We start from the raw sequence: 5,000 nt of genomic DNA on the forward strand, positions 1-5,000 counted from the left end.
GCGGGCAGGGATAGCCGAGAGTGGTCTGGAGAGGGGAAAATCCCACCACGCCAGGCTCGCTTCGCTCGACCCATTTTATTTTTTCGCGCTCGTCGGGAGCCTGTTCACAGACAGTGAAAACTCTTCCAGATTATCCAGGAGCCTCATGGATACAGAAAATCTCCCGGTCTCCCGTACAGGTCACCACTTTCATTTGCGGGGGAAAATTATTGGAATAATTAATATTATGATCAATCGGGTATCAAAAGCCTTAGCGAAGTCGAGAAAAACAATTAACGGATGTGACAAGACCATTGATTGGTGGCGTCAAGCAAAGCTGTGGCGGTTGAATGTAACGATCATTTCATTAATCCCATTAATCGCCTCCATATACCTACACATCCTTTATCTCATTAATCCCCTACATATACCTACACAGCCTACATCTCGTTAATCCCCCACATATACCTGCACAGCCTACATCTCATTAATCTCCCACATATACCTACACAGCCTACACTTCATTAATCCCCCACAAATACCTACACAGCCTACATCTTATTAATCCCCCACATATACCTACACAGCCTACATTTCATTAATCCCCTACGTATACCTACACCTCATACACCTCATTAATCACCTACATATACCTACACAGCCTACATCTCATTAATCCTCTACATATACCTATACAGCCCACAGTTCACTAATCCCTCACATTTACCTTCACAGTTTGCATTTCATTAAATCGTTTCTAGAGCCATTACTCATTATATTCAGTGGTTGTCAACTCATGTAGAACCAGGTGGTCTTAAGATATCTTGGAACAAGTAAATTGACCATCGTTATTCAAATTATCCGTTCACTTGCCGTGCGTTCAGCCGTTCGAATGGATACCGTAAGGAACGTCTTCGCGTGACAGGTCGCATATTTGCCGATGCTTTTTTGTGGTTGAGTCGGCAGAGTTCTTCTTTTAACGACGCTTTTAGGGTTAAGAAAGTATATTGGCGATGTACTTACTTCTTTTTCGTGACGCGTGATCGGTGAAAAAATTCTCCGTGATGCGTGATTTGATAGAAAAATTCAGCGTGATGCGTGATTGGTACCCCACCTTTGCCACCCTCTTGTGAGTTTAAACCATTTTGGTTCAAGAATGAAGCACAGCTGTCTACGCATTGATGGAGAAGTTGTTTTCAAAGAATTTTCGAGGTCTTTTTACAACTCATGGCGATTGCTTTGTACATGCTAACAGAAATTGTACGAAGTTTGTTTACTGGTCGTGGCGATCCGAGTAAATTGTGTAGCTGAACATCTTTGCCGTGTTGCGATCTTAAACCCTTTTCAAGAGTCATATCTTCTTTGGAGAGCGAATAATCCCTTTCGAGAGAGCCAAAACGAATCATGATAAACTCCATCGCGAAAACAACAGTCCTGTGACTAAGCTCAAATTGCATTGCACATAATTTGCATAAACTTTCAAGTTGTTTATTTTGCGGATAACCTCCAAGAATTTGCGACCGTTAACGCAGTTTACGAAGAAATATTCAAGCTACACATTTTTATTGAATCAAGGCAAGAGTATTTTTAAAAAAGGACTCTCGTTTATAAGGGAAGATGCGGCATTCTGTTTTGCTACTTATTTTGGTTTCATGCTCGTCTAGTTCATGTCACGCAACATGATTTTCTTTTGCAGTCAGACACAGTTTTCTAAAAGAATTGGCGATTGCCTATTAAGACTGCTAAATATATTTGAACTACTAGTGAAATAACTGGCTAAACTATCGTCAATACAGATTTTCCTTAGGACTTGGCAAGAACATTGGTTCGTTAATAATCCCGCACAATTGCCCGCACAATCGAAGGTTTAATTCTTCCGTACAATGTGCCTCCAAATTCACACGTTATTTTTTTTTTCCTGCACCCTACTTGAAAGCCAACTAACTTGGAGGTAAGATATTTTAACTCAAGCTACCGAAAGTCTTACCTTAACAACATTGGAGATCGACATATTTTGCGCGGTGCAAGAAACAAGTCACATCGACTATTGAACTCAAGGCTTTGATTAAAACGCATAATCTGCTCGATACCTGGCGCTACAAAAACCCGGGCTCATTTGGCCCTACGTGGGCGAACCCCTCGATGAAAATACAATGTAGACTAGATCACCTCTTCATTTCAAATCAACTGAGTAATCGAATTTGCGAGAGCAAAATAATTCCAAATATTTATTCTGACCACTCTGCAGTCCTGCTCTCTATATCTTTCACCGAACACGAACCCCCTCGTGGGCCAGGCTTCTGGAAATTTAACAACTCGTTGTTGTCGGACACGAAATATGTAGAATTATTGAATTTCTTAATTCCAGAGTTCGCCAAAAAGCATCAGAGAACTGAGGACAAGGGTTTGTTCTGGGAAATGATTAAAATGGAAATCAGAGCATTCACAATAAAATTTTCGAAAAAAAAAGCAAAAAGCAAGCGTGACGAAGAGTCTGCCCTTTTGTCGGAGATGATCAGGCTGCAGTGCAAGCTCCAGACAGCGTACAGCGATTCCCTAAGGAGCGAAATAGAAAGAGTAAAAACCAAGCTTTCAAAAATAGCAAGCGTTAAGACGCGTGGCACGATTATACGAAGCAGAGCGCGCTGGTATGAACATGGCGAGAAAAACAGTAAGTATTTCTACAATTTAGAAAAAACAAACCAAAGGAAAAAACATATAACGGCCTTAAAAGTCAATGATCACGCAAAATTAACCGACCCGAGGGAGATTCTTGAAGAGGAAGAGCGCTTTTTTAAACAGATATATACATCAAAAAACACGAATCCGAACGGCTCGGAGTTTATCGAATTCTTTAATACGGAAAATGTATTGTCAGAAGAAACTGCAAAAATTTGCGAAGGCATTATGTCTATCGATGAATGTAAACGAGCGCTTATGAAGATGGAAAGCAATAAAACACCAGGTACAGATGGCCTCACTTCAGAGTTCTATCGCTTTTTTTGGAACGCTGTTGGTAAATTCATGGTGGAAAGTTTTAATTATGCATTTCAACACGGATCACTTTCTATCTCTCAACGACAAGGTATTATCTCTTTAATCCCAAAAAAGAACAAGAACGCGGAATATTTAACAAATTGGAGACCAGTTTCGCTACTTAATGTTGACTACAAAATTGCGACCAAAACTATCGCTCTTCGCTTGGAAAAGATCTTGCCAAGCGTAATACATCCTTGTCAGTCCGGCTACGTAAAAAGTAGATTCATTGGAGAAAGTATCAGACTAATAGCAGACACAATGGACTTCACTAAAATTAAAAATATACCAGGTATAGCTGTTTTCTTAGATTTCGAGAAAGCTTTTGATTCAATTGAATGGAACTTTATCCAAAAATGCCTTGAATCTTTCAACTTTGGACCAAATCTCCGGCAATGGGTCAGCGTGTTCTATAAAGGCATCTCTAGTTGTGTCATTAACAATGGTGTTGCCTCTAAACACTTCTACTTAGAACGCGGTGTCCGTCAGGGTTGTCCCCTTTCAGGCATACTCTTTGTTATCGCTATGGAGCTTCTTGCCCAAAGTATAAAACGGTCAAAAGACATCAAGGGCATACATATCCAGGGAAATGAAGAGGTCAAGCTCACACAGTATGCTGACGACACAACTGCCCTTCTTGCTGATGTCCAGTCAGTTTCTAATTTATTTTACTTACTCTCACTGTTTGAAAAATGCTCTGGCCTAAAAATAAATCAGGCAAAATCAGAAATGCTATGGCTTGGCTCCATGCGCCATAGGAAAGACGCAATTTGCAACCTCCAAATCAGCGATGATCCCGTTTACGCGCTCGGTGTGCATTTTACCTATAACATTGAATTGTCTCATAAGAAAAATTTCTTTGAAAAATTAGGATCCCTAAAGAAAACCTTAAGTGTCTGGTCCCGAAGAGACTTATCTATATACGGTAGAATAAATATTGTTAAAACGTTAGCCCTCTCCAAACTTGTATTCATCTCCAGTGTTATGGAGACTCCAAAAAACTTTGCAACAGAGGTCAATAAAATAGTGTTCGATTTTATCTGGAAGCAAAAACCCGCCAAAATAAAAAAGACAACCCTCATCAAGAAGAAATCGGATGGCGGTCTTGGCATGAAAGATTTTGTACTTTTCGATAAGGCTTTGAAACTAACTTGGGTAAAACGGCTGTGCTCAGACTCAGATGCACCGTGGAAGTATATTCCAAAATCGTTTCTCTCTACTGTCGGCGGTACTGAGATCTTTCAATGTAATTATGACTACAACTTTCTTGATCTTAATGGCCATCTTCCTGAATTTTACAAACAAATTATTCATCATTGGCAAGAAATCGTGTCTACGACACCTCACAGCAAGACCGAGATACTGTCTCAGACAATCTGGAACAACAAATTCATTACGATTGACAAAAAAATGGTATATCTACCTCATTGGCACCGAGCAGGTATAAAGCAAATTTCAGACCTTTTTGACGAGCGTGAAAATTGCTTCCTGCCTTTCCTTTCCTTGCGCAATAAATACATGCTAAATTGCAACTTTTTACAATATTATAGTCTTTTATCTGCGATCCCTCAAAGTTGGAAGAAGCTCCTTCACGTTAATTCTGGCGATTCTACTACACCTACGCCGCCAATCTGTAATATAACGTGCAAGATGTTATACGACAAACTGTTAACCTTAGAAAATCTTCAACCTCCCACTTCAGAAAAAAAACTCTTATCATACGGCATCGCAAAAGAGAATCTAAATAAAATTTATCTTCTGCCTTTCACGGCCACAAAAGAAGTTAAATTGGCAATGTTTCAGCACAAAATTATACATAACATTTTAGCCACGAACAGTATATTATACAAAATGAACAAGGTTGCCTCCCCATCCTGCCCTTTCTGTCCCTCTGATAGTCAAAACATACGTCATTTGTTTATTAGCTGTCCGCAAGCGTCTTCCTTTTGGTATAAGTTCCAAAGTTGGTATTCTACTGTAAGTAA

This window comes from Orbicella faveolata, unplaced genomic scaffold (assembly GCF_042242905.1).
Source record: "Orbicella faveolata isolate gen_17 unplaced genomic scaffold, um_ofav_v1 contig_14, whole genome shotgun sequence".
NCBI classification, from domain to species: Eukaryota; Metazoa; Cnidaria; class Anthozoa; order Scleractinia; family Merulinidae; genus Orbicella; species Orbicella faveolata.